Raw genomic sequence first — 21,480 nt, forward strand, 5'->3', positions numbered from 1 at the left:
ACACAATTAAAATTTCATTCGAAAACCTCGTTCTGTTCCTTTGCCTCATCCAATTCCCCTTTCGCTGTATTAATTCTACATGGCCTGTTTAATGAAAGCAGTCACTGACTATGTTAATGAATCGCTCCCTGTCAAAACTTAGGTTCCTCTGCCACGGATACACAAGATCCAATAGGTGGTGATAGCCTTGACTGGCCTGCACTTTGCACATCTGCACTTTGTGAAGGCACATGAAGGCTTAGTTGTGACTGTAGGTCGCAGTTTACTATCAGAACTGTCAAATCTTGACCTTATCTGTCTGTCTGTCTGTCTGTCTGTCTGTCTGTCTGTCTGTCTGTCTGGACTTTTTTATTTTTTGTTTATTGACTCACGCTCTGACATCACGCTCTGATATCACTGTGATGTCATGGGAACCAAATCCCTTGTATTGCCATATATGGAGATCCCTGTGATGCCAGAGGAACCAAATCCCTTTTATGCCCATATATGGAGATCCCTGTGATACCAGGGGAACAAATCCCTTTCATGCCATATATGGAGATCCCTGATGTCATCAATATTAATATCCGTGAATGCCACTATATAATCACTGTGATGTCAGGGGAACCAAATCCCTTTTATTGCCATATATGGAGATCCCTGTGATGCCAGGGAATCAAATCCCTTTGGCCAGATGGCCTTTTCGCCCTTAGGCGTGTTACTGGTATATTGAGGCAGATGTGCGCCAAAAGCTAATGTCCAGAAATGGAAACATTGCTTTGGTTGGATAAGTACTGTATGTGTGTTATCATTCATTTGTTTGGACTAGAACAGAGGTCTTCAACAGTGGGTGCCGGGGACCCCTAGGGGGTCCTCAGAGTTACTACAGGGGGTCCTCCAAATATTCCAATCCTTTTTATATTAACAACTTGAACCCTAGTGTCCATATTCTGAGAACTGTAGCCAGAAATAGCAGATCTACAAGCTCACAACGGCTCACGCTGCGAGGCGCTGTGAGCTTATAGATCGGCTATTTTCGAGGTTTGGTGTAGAGGGGAAAAAGAGCCGACTAAGTACAGAGTAAAAGGTCAAGTTCATTAGGTAATGACGGCTCAAGTGGTTAAATATCTGATAATATGAATCCAAAATACACTGATGATAGTGCTGTGAAATGATTAAACTATATGGAATCTGCTTCATCTCTCTCAACCAAGGGGTCCTTGTCCTGAAAATGTTGAAGACCCCTGAGGTAAATGTTAGAAAACTAGACCAGGTCAACCTGGTTGTGCCAGACCCCCTGTCTGTCATCATCATTTATGACATCATGCCTTTTGTAGGCATGTCATCATCATGTCATCATCATATATACCCTTTATATAGAAAAGGGACAGACCGACATTTGCTTATGTAGGCCTACCCATTTCATGGGTCTGGCAAAGACAGAAACATTGACACACATGAAATGTAACCATAAATTGATTGTACATTTTTGGTGAATCCTGCCCAGAATGGGAGACGTAGACACTACAACTCCCTCATTAAAGGTAGTTATACAGTTGCTATTTTAGTCACCGCACTAATCTCAACTGCAAAAAAAGAAAAACAACAACGCTGGTATCCCCACAACCTGTTTCTTGGAGAGGGCTTTCCACCTCATAGACCACAAGCTGCCAAAAATAAGTTTGTGCTGCCTTTTTCCACAGTTCCCTCCAACTTGATCTTGGACATGTGCACCGCACACAAGTTCAGCAAGGCTACAAAGTCATTGAGCTCTACTTGCTGCTGTGTGAATGACCTCCGAACCCATGAATTGCGCTTCTGATAAATATTAGTATTATTACCCTCAAAGTAGTAGAGACCTGAGTGTAAAAATGTGGGGTCACTCTCAGAGTTAGAATAACACTTGTGTTTTACTGTGTGGTCAGTGATTGATTTATACCAGATGCCACATGGAAAAAGGATGCTTTCGGTCCACTTTCAGCACCATAATTGTTACTGTTGTGAATACTCTGTACTTGCACCAACTGGCCCAGAGTTCTGCACTTTTCTCCATTTCAAGAACACGGTCCTGAATACATGTTGGCTAGGAAGATTTCTGCTCAAATTCATAATCCCTTGATGATAGAATTGTTCTTCGCTGTTTTTTTTATTTATTTATTTTGTCTTGCTTCACATTTGCCAAATCCCTTGTTTTTGGATTCCATCCAAGGAAAGAATTCTTGAGATCTTGTCTGACATGACATTGAGCTCTTTTCTGCTTCTTATGATCTCAGCGTTTTCGACAGTGTAATTGCACTGTACTGTATGGACTGGACAGTGTTTTCAAGGATTCATATCTTAAGATGATGGCTTTCAAAAATATGAATACATACTCAAATACCCACTCTCTAAGGACATTTCCATGCCAGAGTTTGTGAGATGTTGCCCCTGACTCACAATGCATAGCAACAGGGACTGAAGCCATAACTCTGAATACCGCAAGCAAAGCAGTTTCATAATACTGTTCTGTACACTGTAACATTTAGCAGGACACAGTCTTAAAGTGAACACCTGTACATGTTTTTGCCCTGGATGCAGTCTCATCTCTCTTTCCGGCTGGCTGGCCTAGATGCTCTGTCTGGGGCCAGATACTCTCTTGGCCTTAATGTCTGGTCAGCGGGGAGTTCTCGCTTCCTTCAGGTGAGACTCTGTGAAGTCCTCGGGTTTAAGGCTTACCAGGACTTTTCTTGCATTTTGGCCCACCTCCCCATCAACCCAAAATAGACTCCGTAATTCATCCCGGCCAATCCGTCAAGAATGTAAATAAAGAACAAAAGTTGCTTGTTCTACACATATCAGAGGGCCTCCCTGGGAAAGGGGCCTGCGTAAAGCTGATCCTGCAGCGAGCTTGACCCTGGTCATTTCTCCACGCTCCATTTTCCTACGGCAACAGTACAGGGCAGAGCGCCACGGTGGCCACTGCGTCTTTATCTCACGTTGGCAGACACAGGGTCTGCCCATAAGTCTGGACTGAGATCCGCCGGAGAGCCTGTGCTCCTTTTGGCCTGGTTGGACTGGACTCACTCTGTCATCTGCACTGGCCATCTCTTCCTTCACTGCCTCCCCAACTAATTGACTTTAATTTGTCTTTTCTACCCTCCTGCAGCGGCGGTGTATCTTCTGAATCCTTCAGTTGGAGCAAGCGTCAATTAAAAAGGCATCACCCAATAAAATTTGTGAGCGACTGATGTTAATTAATATCAGGGGTTTATGGTGCATGATACAGGTCCCGGCATGGCCCTTAGCACTTGATAACCATTTAGCGATGCAGCGTGAGCGCCATTTTGGAGGCTGAGACTAATGAAGCTTGTCTGCAAAAAATGAAGGCAGACTGTGAAATGGCCTCATCATCAGGTGCATTATCTTAACACAATCAGAGCAGTATAGTGCCTTGGTTTGGTCACAGTCTCAATTCTCTCACTTGAATGCCAATGAAAACAAAAAACAAATTTGTGATAATGTTATTGTTGATCTAAAAATGTTTTGGTCAGAGGAGTTATTACATGCCTTTAAATTGTAACCAGTTACCACATACTGAAAAGTGCTCTTATCTTTTAACAACTTGAGCCCTCTTTTATAGTTATTGCTGTATGACAGTGTTGAGCACAGCAGCATATCTATAAGCTGTGAGCTTTTGGAAGGTCTCTGGTTGAAATTGGTTCATTTAATTACATGTTCAATAATTTTCCATTTAATGAGCTGACTCTTATTAGGTTAATTGTGTTGAATGTAGATATTTAGTGTAGGGCAAAAACAAGAGGGGATCTAGTGCAAAGCTCTTGAGAACTCTTGAAAAAGGATAGGGTTTAAGTGGTTAAAGAAATAGTACAGTGACCAGTTTTGTAATCTGATTACAGAAAAGCGTACAAGGATTACATTCAGACTCCCCACTGCCCCACAATGAATCCATTGTGCATTGATACCGGAGAAGGCTCGATTAAGAATTGCTTCTATCACTTTATAAATAACTCATTGGCCGTCCACCAGTTTTATGTGATGCACCAAGACTGACCGAGGCATTAGTCACAAAGGTTCTGTTTTTAGCTACAGCCTGAAAACATCATTTTTCATTTCCTGTTAGAAAAACAACCTCGGTGGACAACCTTGCCGACTCCAATGCTGTCTGACTCACTTTGCTCAATCACAAGAAAAGGTAGTGCCAACTAGTACGTAGCACGTGCCATTACACCTGTGGAAGATAATAGCTCTGTCTGTCCCGGTCCTCTGTTTCAGCAGATGGCCACTGTTACGCCATCCTGACCACACCTTGCTTTGTCCAACTGCTCTGACATTCTGTTTTTCACTTGTTCTTTATTTCAGTGGTCCTCAACCTTTTCAGGCCGCGACCCCCAAAATAATCATATTTTAACTGGGGACCCCCCCACCCTGACGAGCACTAAGAGTTGAGGCATTACATGCTCACAACGCCTCGCAACTGCGAGGCGTTGTGAGCATGTAGATCTGCTATTTTCACAATTTCTGCCTCTAATATTTGACAATTTGGCCAATGTTTAATTTGTCATTTTAGAGGTATTAAAAAGTCCTTAAATTGTCACTTTAGAAATGTGCAGATACCCTCACTTAAACGTTATGTTGGTTTGTTTACTGTTGAGTGTGAAAACAATGTTTCACATTAAGTTAATCATCTGGGGACCCCCCAAAATAATTTGGGGACCCACCTGGGGGTCCTGACCCACAGGTTGAGAACCATTGCTTTATTTCACACCTCAGCCTCACCTCAACCGATGACCAGGATTGGTTCCCTATGGAGACACAAATAATCTCCTTTGGGTCTACATAGGGAACCGCTGTCGGTCATCAAATTATTGGCTTAGGAATGCAACAAAAACAAGAACATATCCATGAATTCATGTCTCCTTAGGGTCAGTAATCGATAGAAAAAAGGTAATTTCTTGAGTGAACTATGGGTCGTGCGATGATCTTGTGAGCTTAAACCAAGGACTCCTGGTTGAGAGTTGCTAAATTATTTATAGCTTCTGCGAACTATAGATTTCTAATTTAAAAAATCTATCATATTTTTAATATTTAATATTTTTTTTCTTTATGTACCAAAGCCTTGAGCTATATTTCTGTAGCTCAAGGACTAAATAATTAGGGTATGGATTTAATATTTTCGAATATTACGATACAATGGTGATTCACTTAATTTGCCCCATTTTGTGACTGCTTCAGAATCATGGTTGTGTTTTATGATTTAAATGAGTTGATATGGGAATATTATGTAGCTCATTATTATGTGACGACGAGACCTTATAGCACCTTTTGACAGCAGCTCCAGTTTTATTATGCATTTTTAATGCCACACAGCAAGTGAGCTGCATACAGAAATAGAAGGAAAACAGTAGAGATCATATTTTTACACACTCATGCGTTTGCAGATTGTGTTGTGCCTATTTTTATTCTTAATATTGCCACCCACCACAATACCTTACATCTGTGTGTGTTGTAGTTGAGTTGATACCTTAGTTAAAGCCCCATTCCTGGGTCCATATTTTTTTGGGGGAAAAAAAGACATCCCTTCCACAATACTTACGTGACATGAATTGAAAATGCGACTTTAATCCTGAAACAGAATTTCACAGGCCTGTATGGAAGCATCTATTTATTAGGTATCAGGGATCTCCATATATGGGTAACTGTTAAACTGGTCCGATATATATTAATAATGAACTCCGTCCTGTGCGAATTCCGTCCTGAGCGACCTCGCCCATTGCTCGACCTCGCCCTCTGCGCAACCTGAGGTCGCTTTTCGCCCTTTGGCGTCTTACTGGTTATTATTATTGCAAAACACCATATTTTGAGATGGACCACTAATCTGTCTCTTTTTTTTTTCTCTCCTTGCTTCCTGGTCCTATATTACATCATCTTCTACCAACCAGGTAAGAGCTATTTGCTGTTTGTGTGTGTGTGTGTGTGTGTGTGTGTGTGTGTGTGTGTGTGTGTGTGTGTGTGTGTGTGTGTGTGTGTGTGTGTGTGTGTGTGTGTGTGTGTGTGTGTGTGTGTGTGTGTGTGTGTGTGTGTGTGTGTGTGTGTGTGTGTGTGTGTGCGCGTGTGTGCGTGCGCGCGTGTGCGTGTGTTGTTTGTGTCACTGGCTTCCATGTCTATTCTCAACCAGTAACATCTGCTGTCATCCTCTCACCCCAACTGAGTGTGTCCTCACTTGCATGTTACACACACACACACACACACACACACACACACACACACACACACACACACACACACACACACAGGTATCTCTCAGTCTTTCACCTTGTCAAGTAGAGTCAGGAAGGGAAGCTGCACACATGGTACTGTCAGTGCATTAGTAAGCTCTGAGTACCAGCTCTCAGTCTCAATCTTTCTCTCTTTCTTTCCCCACTCTGTTCATCCTGTGCCTCTGTGTTTTTGGGTTTGTGTTTCTCTGTGTGCCACCAAAAGCACACGGTGGACAGGGATTCTTTTCCAACTTCAGGATACCCGTGCACATCTTTTGATGGCTCCTGCGAGCAAATCAGGACATGCTGAATATTCCATGATTTTTCAAATGTTGAAAGGGAACGATGTAAGTCTAAAAACAATGTTGGCTGTCAACCAGTTAAAGGGGAATGCCACTCATTTTCAACATTGATCTATGTCATTAGTATACCTTAGAGTTGTTGGGTGGAAATAAGACAAAAGTCCCCCCCTTCTGTGTTGCCCAGAACTGGAAGATGGATTGTGGGGTCATGTGATCAGTGACATCATGAAAATGTACATCTTCATGATGTCACTGATCACATGCAGTGGTTCTCAACCTTTTCTGGCCGCGACCCCCAAAATAATCATATTTTAACTGGGAACCCTGACGAGCACAAAGAGTTGAGGAATTACATTTTGTATAACTCGGTTCTATTGTGAAAATAGCAGATCGGCTATTTTTACAATTTCTGCCTCTAATATTTGACAATTTGTCATTTTAGAGGTATTAAAAGGGCCTTAAATTGTCACTTTAGAAATGTGCTTATACCCTCTATAGTATATACACTTCAACTTTATGTTGGTTTGTTTACTGTTGAGTGAGCAAACAATCTTGCACATTAAGCCAATCATCTGGGGACCCCTCAAAATAATTTGGTGACCCCCCCTGGGGGTCCCGACCCACAGGTTGAGAACCCCTGGTATACAGGAGTGGACTGATGATAAAAAGCCATCCACCGAATGGAGAAGGCATGTTAGACCAAATGAGCTAAACTGTAAATGTATTAAAACAGGCGGGCAATTTAATGTTCACCCAACTGACCGCAAATCTAATCTTCTCCCACGCAATGTTTACTTTCTTCCTCGTCAACCCACTATAGTAAGTGTTAAAAACAAGGGCTTTTGGCCCACTTCCACATCGTAAAACCTTAATTTAGACTTAATTATTTTGGACCCTTGTCCAAAGTGACAGACCATCCTCCATTTAGCAGTGGCAGCAACGAGAGGAATCTCCTTTTTAGTGGCTCCCGTTATCTGTTACAGAATGCATTAATTGCCGTCTCTTAATGAAAGGAGTCCAATGAAATTGATTCTCCTGGCAGACAATCCAATCAATACCTAAAGCTATTCTACTGATTGGCAGTCTCGGGCAAGGCTCTATAGCCGCATGCCCTTCAATTTTGATGTATTTATCTCCTCCGTTATCCTCTTAACTTGTATTTTATTAAATCACTTGTTTTTTTTACCGCGCTCATCAAAATTCATTGCGTAGACCAGAGTCAGCCCAGGACATGGGGTTGTCTTTTGGACCATTCTGGTCAATTTGGCGGAGACAGACCGAGGCTTTTGTGTGGTCGGGCAGTAGGCGGGTGACCTCTGATGAAGCACCTGTCCAGAATGAGGCCTGAGGGCTTGGCCGGCCGCGGTGGGCCTGTGGGTTGGTTTGGCACCGTCAGTCAACGCACCCCCCCTAAGAACATACATGAACTGCCAGATCCACTCTGTCATCTCAGGAGTAATTAAAATGCTACACAGTAGCAAAGGTATTAGAACCCTTTAGGGACTGACGTGCGCACGTGTGGGCGCACGCACAGCACACACACACGCACGCGCGCGGTCCTGTCTGACCCAGTGCCAGGGTTGGGTTTGGTTTGGTCACCTCGGGGGACTTATAACCAAATGATCACCCCTAGTGATGGATGGACAGACCTCACCTCAGCATCACATTTTTTTCCCCCCTCTCGCCCGCATATGTTATCTAATAATGGTCTGGCCATGCTTAATAATGTGAGACATTACTTATGCTTGGCTAACTGAATTTGCCCAAAACCATGGCCATCTGGCTCTTGTTGACGATTTGCATTTTCGCATTTGCATACTCTTCTGGCAACGACGTCCACGTCCTCAGAAGTTCCAAATTACCTTCCCCTCATTGTTGTACGTAATTCATGCTCCTTCCATAAGGCACACCATTCATTTGGGGGGAGATCCTAATAAATCGAGAAGAGAGGAAAAAAAAGGGGGTCACTTATTCTATCCTGAACCCCACTGATGTCCTGGCAGAGAGGAGACAAAGGAGGTGAGGGATACTAAATGAATTCTGTTGTGCTGCGTGTTATCCCTGGCTATCAACATAATTTGATTAGTGACCTGGTAACCATGAATGTGTGGGACCTCCTTCATTGGGGTCCATGGGGGCTCCCGGGGTGAAGGTCCATGTTAGAGGGATCGGGCTCTCTCCCATTACAGCCCTGCCCTCGTGTCATGTATGGACACAAGCAGGCGTCTGTGTGATTAATGACCAAACTCGTGGTGCCATTGTCAGCTTCTGGTGACTTCACACAAAAGCCAATGCCCTTGTCGCATTAGCACCAGTATGGGAACACTTTGGCTGTGTCTATGGCCATCCACGTGCACACATAGACATCAAAGGGGGCTTGAGCCCCATGCCCTTATATCTGTCTGTAAAAAGTGTCCTCTCCAGACCATTAAAGCAGTTTTTACTATGGAGAAAGACGTGCAAATGCCCTCTTTTCATGCCATACCTGAAGGCAGCATTCAAGAGAATTGCCTCGTCCAAACTCTCCTGAACTTGAATGCAGCATCTATGTTGAAAGAATTGCTCTCTCTGTGAATACTGGACGCCACACATCCAGTATTCACTTAACTATACTTACTTTAATGAGGTTTCAAGTACCGAAAATAGCTGACCTCCAAGCTCACACCGCGTCGCAGTGTGAGCTTGGAGGTCTGCAATTCCCGATATTTCCACCAAAAGGCCCTTTTAGAAATGTCAGCCCCTGCCTCTCTAACATTCTCTGCATGTCCCTGTCTATGGCTAGTGTGCAATGCTACCGGTCTGGGACGACACAGACGGCAAAAATACAGACAGTCACTGTCCCTGGCTTTGCTTATTAATTCGGAGAGACTCCGTCTGTCACATTATTCGCTTAGCATGTTTCTGGGCAGCCTCGGTAGCCCCTCTGAAATGATGTCACCTGCACAGCGTGCACCTCCTAATTTGATTAGTGCACCAATGCCATCCATGTACGTGTGCTTCATCTGTTATCTCCCCCAGCTAATAATAATGTGGCATATTATTAGGAAATGAAGAATAGGCCTGCCAGCATACCCAGCAGTGTTTTGCAGGAATAGGAGAAGTTTTTGTTTAAATGAAATGTCTGCATATTTTAGTAGATGAATAATTAGAAGGCCTTAAAGCTTGTGGTAATATAAAATTTTCATTTGACTCTTGAGGAGTTTTAATTTGGGAGGTGCTCACAATCCTTTAGTTGGCATTAGTGGAACAGGAGGAACGGTCGCCCGCAAGATTAATTGTTCATTATTATCTCTGCAAACCAATCTTTTCAATGCCATTCCGAGTTCGGAGAGAGATTAAAAGGGATTTGACTGACCTTGTTAACAGCACAATTATTTCAAACAACCATAAATGTATTTTTGGTATGATTTAATATCTTTTTGGGCCCAGGGATAATGTTCAAAGAAATTCCGAATTCAAGGACACAGACACAGTAACACATGTATGCTTGCTACTTTTGTGAATTCTGACTAGAGCCTGATTTATCGATGAGCTGATTCTGTCTGCTGATTATTGGCCTATATAGTATTATGCATAACATAAAGTAGAAGAAAAAGCTTAGGGTAAATTAGAAAGTGTTCTATTTGTATTTTCTTAACTCTCCCAACGCTTTGAACGTTCACGTTCGCCCGATTTCGCAAGACCTCTCCGCCAATACGGCGCTCGTTCGGTTCGTTCGTCTGATGACTGTAAGCTGATGAGGGGTCGCGCGGCCGTCTACTGTAAACACATTTTCCGCGGTGATGGTGTAAAAAATCCATTATGCGTTAGATCAACGGAGAACAATTCACTTCCTTGTTGATTTCCTCTGGCTGTAAGGCTCTGTGGCCAGTGACTGGTCTTCTTCTTCTTCAACACATAACAGGCAAATTCACATTCATTCTCGCATGACGCCGCCCTCTGCTGCCTGGCAGACCAAAGTGCACTATTGCACAACCAAAAAAAATAAAAATAAATAAATAAATGTCTGTCTGTCTATCTACTATAACGTCGCAAAGGTAAGCCGCTTTTTGATGGCACCAGACCCAATAAATAAATAAATAATCTGGCAGTAGGAGAGTTAATAGTTGTAATTATTATCAGTGCATTTTACTGTTTCAGTGCACTGGACAATAATGTTTATTATTAAACTGTAAAATATGCTGCCTACCTTTGTCACAAGTGTTTAATAACCGCATGTGAGGGACAATTAAATAAATCGACGGTATTAATTAATTAATTCAGTAGCCTCTGCCACGGTTTTTCACCTTATTTTTGCCAGACCAGATCAGATGTAAACAAAAGCTATCTGGAGGGGCAGACAATCGTCTTTTCTTTCACCTGTAAAAAACCGCATTCTGGGAAAAGAATCCGAGATACATGGATTTTTCTGAATCTCGTAACATTGAGCTGGACGGAACAGGGAATTTTGGGACGATGCCATTTCCAGTTGCATCATGGGAATTATAGTCCTCCTGGTAACACTGATGTGTGCGGTAGAGCGGCCACTATCGTAAACCACAGAAAACACCATTTTGACAAGCGCTCATCAACAGCGCTGTGGACCTTGGGACCATTTGAGGAACATACTCTTTGATAGTAGTGAATTAATAGTTGTAATTATTTTCAGTGTATTCGACTGTGTCAGTGCACTGGACAATAACGTGTGAGGGATAATTTAAAACATGAGTTTTTTTTTTAATATGATATCAATATCAGAATTAGTTTTACCCCTTACATCGGTATCGTATCTGCCTAAGTCCAGTACTGGTTGACTTCCACCAACGTGTGTTCAGCGCTAGTTTCCTCTGACTGGAAGCCTTCCCTACTTGCCTCGGACTGAAGTGTGAATTAATAAGTCCCACAGCTCTCTACGATGCCACCTTATCTACAGCATGATCCTGTTTTCACCAAAGCTATCACCTTTAATAAGAATCACTGCTAATTACATTGGGGCTGGGGTGCAACCCTTCGCACTCCAAAGCTAGTTGCCGCATACTTCCACGCCTACACCCCAAGCACAGCTGGATTGTCTGTCACAGTCCCCCCCCCAAGACGTATCTATTTATTTTAATGATTAACTTTGCAATGAAGGCACTCCTGTTATCAGTGATTCTAAACAGTGAGTAGGGATCATGGGACGATATGAAAATGTCATATCACGATTATTGTGACCAAAGAAATCGCGATTTACGATATTATCGCAATAATCAAAATGTCCCCAACATTCATTATCCTGGGGTTGAACATTTGCCAAAAAATATCAGATCGACAAGCTCACAACGCGTTGCAATGCGACGCGTTGTGAGCTTGTAGATCGGCTATTTTTTGGCAAAGACATTTGATAGAGAGTGAAAAAAAGACTATCATTTATGTATATTATAAGTACCTTTTACCAATTATAGAGGGTTTAAATGGTACTGGATATGCAGCTTGGGAAATAAAAGGTGAATTCATCCCAGTGCATGACAGAGGAGGATATCACGATAAATAAAATCTCCACGATACGATTATCGTGAGTGTTTTTTATCATGATAAACGATAATATCTCGTATCGTCCCATCCCTAACAGTGAGGCAGGACGATGTACTAGAATCTGACAACTACTGTATATATGTGGCTTAGAATGATTCTAATAGGTGTCAGCATTTGGTGAGAACATGGCTTGTGCCTCAGTTATTTTCTTTTCTCTTTCTTTGGGAGGGGATGGCGGTTTGACTTATAAATGTTTCAGTACGTTGTTTAGAAGAAGAATCAACAGAATGCAGAAGAGAGAAAGTGGTACGGCCAGATGTTTAGTTTAAGCTGTGCGGGAGGAGTCATAGCGTCCATAGACGCAACACATCGCCCCGGAGACTTGAGCAGGTTTTAAGCAGTTGAGAGCTTAGGATTACAGTGGCTTACATCCTTTGACCTCCCCCTCCCTCCCTCCCTCTCACTCCCCTCCACCGCAGTGATTCTCCCCAATGAAATACACGCAGTGGACTTTTATGCGACAAGGGAAAAAAAATTAAAGAATCTCCGCTTATCCCCCTCCAGCATCCCTTCGTTGCCCTCCCCTTTCCTCCTCCCTTTTGGATTCGGAACTTCCTCCAAATGAAAAACGATTCTCTTTCTTGGTATTCTGTACGACAGACGGTCCCATTTTGTCGCCACCCCCCCGCCCCTCATCACCACCCCCCCTCCCCCCACACACTCCCCCCTCAATGTGGAGGAAATGAGTTGCGGGAGCAGATTCCTCTCTCTCACACACTGAGATCTCAGTAATCGTGTGGCTGCGTGTCACCACCATGCCACAATGACAGCAGCATTTAATTAATCCCACATCCCACCAACCCTGCGCCTGCCTACTGGTGGCTTCTTCTTCTCCCTCAAAACTTCTTCTTTCCTCTTCACTTTCTCTGTGTCTCTGTGCAGCTGCTTGCTTGTGTGTGTGTGTGTGTGTGTGTGCGTGCTGTGTGTGGGGGCGGGTTGAGATGGGTGTGAGTTGTGGTGTATCTCCAGTCTTCCCGGCGCTGTCTGTGTGCATAACTTGTGTGCAGTCACAGGCTGACACCGCTGTCACTTTCCCACTCTTCTCAAAGTGGGAGATGGTCATATAGCGGCGTTTGTGCGGTTTCGAACGTGTGATGTCATCACTGCCGACTTGTCTGGTAACTCCGATTGCGACTCTGCGAATAGCGTGTGTACAGACTCCAAATTAAACCTTTTACATAACACCGCCCGTGTTTGCCGGCCTAAATGATCTTGTCTTTCAGGCGATGTCTGTCTGTCACTTTCACTGAGTTACAGTGATCTTCTGTGTGACGCCTGGGTGTCCTATGGGCAGGGCAGTAATTAAAGGCCTTGAGTTGTCTGGACTCTCCCTCCAGCAGCTCAATAAATGGTGACAGCCTGTATATTTACAACCCTAAAAGGTGCTGATATGGCGGAATTGTGCGCCTCCCTGAGACGTCCCAGAACCCACAGATACCCTTGGGCTAGACCCTGAATGTTCGGGCTCCAGCTGAGGGCTGTGGAGGAGCTTCTGTCTGGGTGAATGAGGAGCCATGGTGGGCCTCCCTGGAGAGGTAGAATGAGGTCTTGCCTGAAGGTTAAACTGTCAAAGGGGCAATGTCTCCGAACTGTAAAGAGGCAGAGTTTTACTCTCCTGTTCAGTCTTTATGCTTGGCACCAGAGGTGGGGAAATTAACAGGAGATTCTAAAATGTATGTTATAAATGTTGTAAATCTGTTCTCTGTTCTGTTTCATAGTTCCAGACAGTCCGCCAGACATGGTGTGAAACATTGTGGAAAGACGTGCGCTCGTGCATATTTCACATCTATTGATAGAACCACGATTTGTCTTCGTAAACCAGTGTTTTCTTGTAACAAAAGTGTTATTTTCTCCTGTGACCTCAGGCAGTATAAAACCCACACTATTAATTTATGTCGGAAGAGAGAGCTCCATTTGTACACAGAGGATTTCACTGTGTACTGTTCTGTTGATTGGTCATCAAGGAACGGTTCCTGTCATTACGGATGAGCTGATTATGCTGTGTTGATCTGGGTTTTTGTCCGGTTTATGTTTCTCTGCATAGCAAAGTGAATTAGGAATAGGATGGCTACAGTACAGACGGATATCGCGGGGACCAACCTTGGCTAGCTGTTCAGTATGGCTTGGCCGTACCAAACATTAGGTTAGCATAGTGGGCTGCACTTGCATGCGATTAGGCTGTCAACATCTGAAAATAATGAGCTGCAGACTGAGCCACATTGGCATGCAAATACTGTACTGACATTTAAAGCTGGCTTAACGCAAATGAAAGTGGAGAATGGATCGAAGACGCACTCTTACCTCCCACTCCAGACCCTGCAGATCTGCTGGGGGTAATGTACACACTGGTATGTTCAGGACCTTTAGGAATTAAATAATTATTCCCCCGCATCAGACTTCTTGGACAAATGGGGCTTAGGGTCGATTAAGTTCTGAGGGGCGAAGTGGTGTTGATCTCATAAAGGGCATAAGGAGATGTATGGCCTCTTACGAGATCATTTAAACCACTTAATGGGAGACAGGAATTAATGGGCGCCATTGAAGAGAGTCAATTATATAGGGATTTTCAATAACATATTGTGTATAATACATGATGTAATGGCACAAACAGCCCTCTGCTTGTCTCGTCGTCGCGGCCTTGTTTTAAACGGGGTTATTGACTCTATTTTGGGTGGGTGGGGCGGGAGGCGACGTAGGCGCATTGTCATCGTGCAAACACCATTGCCGGGTGGCACCGTCTTTGACGGCGCTGGCTCTGGTTAATTTGTATTAATGTCAGGTAATTTAGAGCGCCCGACGGATGCATGTGAACGCTGTGTGCTTTCAGGCAAAAAATTGGATTCATTAAGAAGACGGAGGAGCTGGTTGAGTTTTCGGGGGCCTTGCGGTCTCAGGTCACTGAGTAATGTGAAGAGACGGAGGGAGGGTCCTGCCCTGGAGGAAGGGGGGGGTGCGGGGTGCTGGTCAGAGACGGAGGGGAAAGGACAACACCCCCGCACGGGCACACATCAGTCACTCCTGACGTGTCCCCCGCCAGGGACGCGCCACGCTCACCTCCCCTGGTTTACAGCACCACCAGGCTGTGAATGTGACTCACAGGAGAGAGGGACATACACAGAGTCACAGGACAAAGCAGGGGACAATTTAGAGAGAAAGCAGGTTATTCTGCTCGTGTGCGCGCCAATGAGCCGCGATTGCCGCTCTGCCATCGTCGGGAACGAACGGCAACCACATACTCGATCTCAATCGCGGTGTCCGCGTTGGTCTTTGTCTGTCATTCGTCTGACGCGCACCGCACGCAAGCGGCCGTCCCCACACGCATCGGGCGTTTGAATGTGGGAACGCCATGAGGCTTTGATTGTCAAATGAAAAACTGATTAGTGACTCTGTGGCTTCCCACTTGGAGAATGCATGCGAATGAACGCACCGCCCTTTCTTCTTGAGCCACTGACTATCGTTGTCACCATTTCTGCCTTTTCGTTGTTTATGAAGTACGTAAACAGATGGGTCCTGACCCCTAGCACTTACTAGGTATACACATGCACACACACGCACGCACGCACGCACGCACGCACGCGCGCGCACACACACACACACACACACACACACACACACACACACACACACACACACACACACACACACACACACACACACACACACACACACACACACACAAAGTGTACAGTACATTCATCAGCACATTTAGATTATTTTAAACAAACTAGCCTGGCAGGGGTGGTTGAGTGAATCACCTCATATCAGAGTATTACATTCCATTAATACAGAATACAAAATCTTTCTTATAGTCTCTCTCTCTCCCTGCCATATTCACAAACACACACAGTACACGCATGCAAACATTTAAACTTTGGCAAGAGTGCAGGCATTATGGGAGGCCCAGAGCTTGGGTTTGGCTCTGGGACCTCAGCACGACTCAGCATTTAGAAGCTGTTAAATAAGAGGCCCGTTTGATGTGCAAGATGTTTATAGTCAGTAGGAAAAACAAGCAACTCCTAAATAGAATGCTTACATATCGGTTCACGAATTAGATGTTTTTAGCACAATGTAATCTAAATTACTATGAGTATTTGCAGATGCTGTTTATTTGTAATACATTGCAGTAACAAAGTCACTTTTATTCTTCTAATTGCCTGTCAGACATTCCTACAGCTCTTCCCTGTTGATCAGAGCACATTCTTACCATCAAGTTGAGTTCTCTGTGACTGGGGTTTTTTAACTTTGTCAGGACATTAGTAATTCTAATTCCGTAATACAGCCATACACGTTTCCTTATCTTTTTTCCCAAACCCCACACTAGCCTGGCTGGCATGAATAATGAATTGATAAACCATTTCACTGGTTTTTAAAGAACAAAAAAGTCAAATGCACCCTCTCAGTATCAGCTCACAGGCTGTGCCTAATGCTGTAAGCCTTTTTATGGTTCAGAAGACATTTAAGCCATTAGCCGCACATTATAACCTTTTATTCCTTGTGTTTTTCACCATTTTATAATGTCTCTGATAGGCATGTACCGTGGAATGCCCCTTAACCACTTTCAACCCGGTGTCCCTATTTCGGGCATGTCATTATAGTTGAACATTAAAAAGAAGAAAAAATACAAAACTTCCCCAAGAAGAAAGAAAAGCGACACACGTCCCAGTTTCAGCATTCACTAGGAAATTGTCCCAGTTTTTTGCCAGAATTAAAATAATAACAGTTGTTTTTAGCGGTTGCATAGATGTTTATCATGTTCTGTTCATGTAAACTTGCTCACCGACTAGGGCTGTCACGATATGACATTTTACATGACGATTAATTGTCAAATAATAATCAAATAATTGGCGATTAACGATTTAATTGTGTTTTTGACGTTGATAATTTTACATTTCTGTTTGGCTTTTAGGCTTTGAAGTTGCATATGGTAGATATGATACATAACCTAAACACAAATAAATTACTACTTAACTCATTTAGTGCCACCCTATCACCACTAGAGGGCGCCCAGTGGCCATAGAATAATAGAGATATGCTGGTAATGCATGCCCAAGCCCTGGAGCCATGACTTGCCAGAACACTTTCCTTTGTGCATGTACAGGAAGAGAATGAAGTTAGCTTGAAGTTAGCTATTGGCTACCAAGCATTTTAGAAGATCTATTTTCGGCAATTTAGCCACGATTAAACCTTGCACACCTCATGCATGGGAAAAAAACAGAGAAGAATGAGCTCTAAAAAATCCAATGCAATCCTGGATTGCATTGGAGTGGATTTGTGCAGTTTGTTCACAGCTTTCAAACAAAAAAATCCGATTGGAAATCCGTTCAGGCATTCTTGAGATAATAGCCATTATGTTTTACATGTTATGTTAACAAAAATGGCTGCCCTGTATGTTAGATGGGGTTGTATGGGGGTGGAACATGCAAAATCGCGATTGAAATCATGTTCACTAGATTTGATGGGGTCCAAAAAAAAAATTCAATTTTTATTTTTTATATCCCGAACTAGTTCGGGATAGGCACTCTGGGATGCGATAATAATCCCGAACTAGTTCGGGATAGGCACTCAATGAGTTAAAAAATAACATTGATAGTGGAAATAGCCGATCTACAAGCTCACAACGCGTCGCGATGCGACGCGTTGTGAGCTTGTAGATCTGCTATTTCCACTATTTCTGACATTTTTCAACCTTCACGATTATGACGATTATGACAAAATAATCACGATAATGTCAAATAATCACGATTAGACGATTATGTAATAATTGTGACAGCCCCACCGACCCAATCAGAAAACGTGAACAAATGCATTGCGTGTCTGAATTCAACGCTGAAGAGGCTGATCTTTGTCAGTCAATCGTTATTTGTATGCAACACCTATGGTGAGTGATCTGCATATACATATTATGCGTGGGCATATTACATAACGACCATGCACATTGATTTAAGGGTCCCGGGTTTGAAGAGCTGAATATATTGGTGGCTAATGCCTGGACGTTGATCCTGAGCAGGATACCAGTGTTGATTTTGACAGCAAATGTTGATTTAATTTTAGTCATAGCCTTTTGAATAAAACTATGTTTAGTTTTAGTCATAATTTAGTCACCACAAATGTTTTAGTTTTAGTCGACTAAATCTACAGTTGATTTTGTCTGCAAAAATGAATTGTGGCACGGTGTGATGGCGTCGTAATGGCTTATTTTACAATTGGTTGCATGCTGAAAATAGCAGATCTACAAGCTCACAAGCACCCGAGCGCAGCCAAACATAAAATGGCTTTTAGTTCTACTGGATCTCATCTCCACTCGTCCCACATTTTAGTCTATTTTTCTTTATTTATTTTAGTTTTAGTCATCATAGTTTTTATTTAGTTTCGTAGTAGTAGTCCATAAACTTTTTTCGACCTAGTTTTAGTCGACGGATTCAACACTACATTGATTTAAGGGTCCTGTTTTGAGGAGAATATAATGGTCATCCTAAGTGGCTACTGCCCGGACGTTGATCCTTGGCACAATACACACTGGGACATGAAGAAGCAGTACAAAATCAATCAAAGCTATTCATATAGTTGATGATGCCTCATTCATATAGGTCGATGCCTTTATTTGTGAAGAATCGGCTTCATCGCCACGCAATATTCGCGTTCAGTGTTAATGTGTGACGCAAACAACAGTTCGAGAAAAAATATATTCGGGCAAATGAATTGCACACAAAAGAAACCCCACCCCCGGTATGCAAGTCCCTTTCTTTCTACTGTGGACAGGTTAGCTATCAAAGCCCCTGTTGACCAGGGGCACATTGACCTCTATAGGGAAACCGCTCATTTTTTACCTCCAAGGATCCTTGAACTGCTTGTGACCTGACCTTATCGACCCCTAATCAGTCATAGGGGTCACAAGGCTTTTGCCTTTTTTTCGATCAACACTAATGGTGCCGATGGAGAAGAACCCTGGTGGTCAGCTACTGGCCATGGTGATGTCATGCTGGGAGAGCTTTGATACCGGCGTCTATAGGCATGCAAATGTGACCAACACATTACAATTGGAATAAACGGCAGACGGGGCCAGACGCAGCAGCTGCCCTCATTAGTTTTAAACACTCAGGCGCTATACATAAAAGAAAAACATGATTAGGGTGCGATTGTCACAACCGGGAGAAAAATGCATGTGGCATCCTGTGTTGTGATGACTTCAGTGACCTCAGTGAGAACATGTGAGTGATTAAGGCATTGTCTAAAAGGGAGAGATGACTTAAGGGTCGTCAGAGATCAGTAAGGTCATACAGGGTCGTCCAGGAGTCTGGTTCATCAATTTTGTCTCATACTTCGGTTACCCGGATTGTGACAAAAGGCTGCTCTGCTTAATGTATGACGCTTAGTTAGAGATACTCATTTGTCTTAAGAGGAATGTGATTCAGTTCACTATAACAATAGCATGTTCAATTCAGCACATTAGGCTAAGTTGCAATTTATCACACAGGTGAATATTTTAGTGAGGTTTGCTTATTCTCTGAGCTTTCAAATGGCCCAGATACTTCAGTCATTTTGAGACCATGCATGGACTTAATTGATTTAAAACAGAAAGACCATCAATAACACTTATAATGGTAAGCAGAAGGTAGCTTTTAAAAGGTTTTCCGTCTTTGCTAATGAAATGGCAGTGATGTCATTGGCACGTTGGAATTGTTTTGTGGGGTCTTTTAGTCCAAAGTGATTGGAAAAAGCTTCTTGCAATCAGTAGCTTATGTGGACACTGCTGTGGCACTAAAGACACTTTAAATCTTTGAACAGTTAAAAAGGTAGCTTATTCATCAGCCTGTTGAGAGGAGAGCGATACAAAGAATGGAGCCGAGATAAATGCAAACAGATTTTCATTCGAGCTTATTGAGGACAAGTAATCTTGAACCCTTTTTATGAGCTATTTAATTTCACATAATGATTGCTGTATTTTTGGTGTCCGTACAAGACACTCATCTGAATTGTGATTATTGTTAGCTATTTAATGAGCCACTGTAGAGCCGTCCTGCTGCAAAGAATTAGAAAAAGTGAGTATATGAACCCGATGCCAAGGCTTTTTTGTATACTATTTAAATCATTTTGAGAAGAAGAAATGCTGCTATTTTCCCCAAATAGACTGCAAAAGATTGCTGCTATTTGTTTCAAATAGCTTTATACCCTGTATATATAATATAATATAACATGTATATAATGACAAAATGTGACATAGCTCTGTTTACACAATGCTGTACCCCCTCCAACTGTATATACGTTCCCCCTTTCCAACAGTTTTTATTATATTTTGACACTTAAACATATGTTTTCTCATGCCAATAAAGCTCCTTTGAATTGCAATTGAATTGGCTTTCTCATTAGGATTTTCATAGCTTTCTTTTTCTCTATATTTAACTCGCACAAGATCTGACCAAAGCCCAAGCCAAATATAGAATCTAGTAAAGAAATGTTGACTGCGTTCACACACACGTGCAAAACGTCACCAAGGGCGAGACACCATTCTAAAAGCAGACAAAACGGTTTACTTTAACTCCAAGCTGATCTGATATAGGGCATAGGGCAGCGTTAGTGTATATTTAAGGTTTGGATCACTCGTGCAGCTTTTAGCGGCTCCCCTTACTGTAATTAAAGCTTTCACTGTGTTAAAGGCTTGTGGGGTGTGTGTGTGAGCGATATGGTTTTGTGTTGTGTCCTTATGTGCATTTGTGCAAGTATGATGGATGTAAACTGTCTTGGGAGTGTGACCTTGAATGTATCAACAGTAAGTTACCCTGCATGGTATCCCATCCAAATGGCTATTAATGAAAAGCTTGAGTTGGCTATAATTTCAGTGTATTTGCGTGCACACCTATTTGCGGGTTCCTGCTTGAATGAGCTTGCAACCCACGTTATTAACTGTGGTGCCTGCCGGAGCCCGGAGCCAAGTATATATATTTTGTCCTCTGCAGTGACTGGCATCCCCAGCAGGGTCTCCATGTACCAGCCCTCCATATGGTGGCTCGTCATTAGTTTTCTGTAGCACTCGGTGCCTAGGAGGCTCATCAAACCCCAGAGTCCAATCTCTCTACAGACCTCATTCCACTCTGTGATATTTCTCCTCTCTGGCCAATCGGATAAGTCACACATGGCTTCACCGCACGAAAGAACAACAGCAGCCCCAAGCAGATGTTGCTCCGCAGACTGCCCATGGAGTGGAACGCTGGGTTTCAAGAACAATATGAGAGTTACTGTTAAGGAGTTCACTGTATTCTCGCAAGGGCATTTTTTTTCATGCCTGTGAGCTAGTTCAGAGCTCACATCCTTGAAAAGAATGGGGAATGTGGTAGGATGTGTATTTATATATATTTTATCTCCAAGTGTTTTTAGGTGCTGTGTGTGTGTGT

At 43.1% G+C, this 21,480-nt stretch overlaps 1 protein-coding gene across 2 annotated transcripts in view; it reads left to right on the forward strand.

Moving 5' to 3' along the window:
- The window catches only part of macrod2 (mono-ADP ribosylhydrolase 2), a 734,857-nt gene that overhangs the window by 104,471 nt on the left and 608,906 nt on the right, over positions 1–21,480 (forward strand). The window lies entirely within an intron of this gene.

Source organism: Nannobrachium achirus (assembly GCF_963921795.1).
Source record: "Nannobrachium achirus genome assembly, chromosome: 13".
NCBI lineage: Eukaryota > Metazoa > Chordata > Actinopteri > Myctophiformes > Myctophidae > Nannobrachium > Nannobrachium achirus.